Source organism: Meleagris gallopavo, chromosome 17, assembly GCF_000146605.3.
Source record: "Meleagris gallopavo isolate NT-WF06-2002-E0010 breed Aviagen turkey brand Nicholas breeding stock chromosome 17, Turkey_5.1, whole genome shotgun sequence".
NCBI classification, from domain to species: domain Eukaryota; kingdom Metazoa; phylum Chordata; class Aves; order Galliformes; family Phasianidae; genus Meleagris; species Meleagris gallopavo.
Genome location: NC_015027.2, coordinates 12,041,559 through 12,042,120, shown reverse-complemented (window position 1 = coordinate 12,042,120; position 562 = coordinate 12,041,559).

Sequence of the window (562 nt, the reverse complement as noted above, 5' to 3'; positions counted from 1 at the left end):
AAAAAAAAAAAGAGGAGAAAAAGAGAGAAAGAAAGAAAGTGTTCAGTAAGAAGGGGCCTTAACAAGAACTGTAAAAATCCATGGAGGTAAACTGGATTTTTAAAGGGTAACTCAGTATTGCGACTACTGCCCTCACATCTGTTTACTGTTATCCCAGCACAAGCGAGGTTCCGGATACCGGCACTACAGGGACTGAGGCATAATAATGCATGGCACTTGACTTTTCTGCTCCTATTAGAGCTGATTACAACTGTCTGAATTTCAGTGCTGTGGATCATTCTGGGGGCGGGGGGGAGAATATAAGAAGGAGGCTTTCAGACTGTTAAAAGACTTGGAAAAAGTTTTCACAAACAGCTTTCAAATGTCTCCTTCAAATACCTTGCAGCTCTCTTTTCTACCCCTGATTATCCAAGGGGGTTATCTTTAGGGAGTAATGCTGTGCTCATAAAACCCCACACCACTCCATGCTGATCTGTACAGGTAAAGGGAAACATTTGGCAGTTGGAGAGGAAGCAAAGAGAGAGGAATGGAGCTTGCAGACAAATCACCGAAACACAGCTTT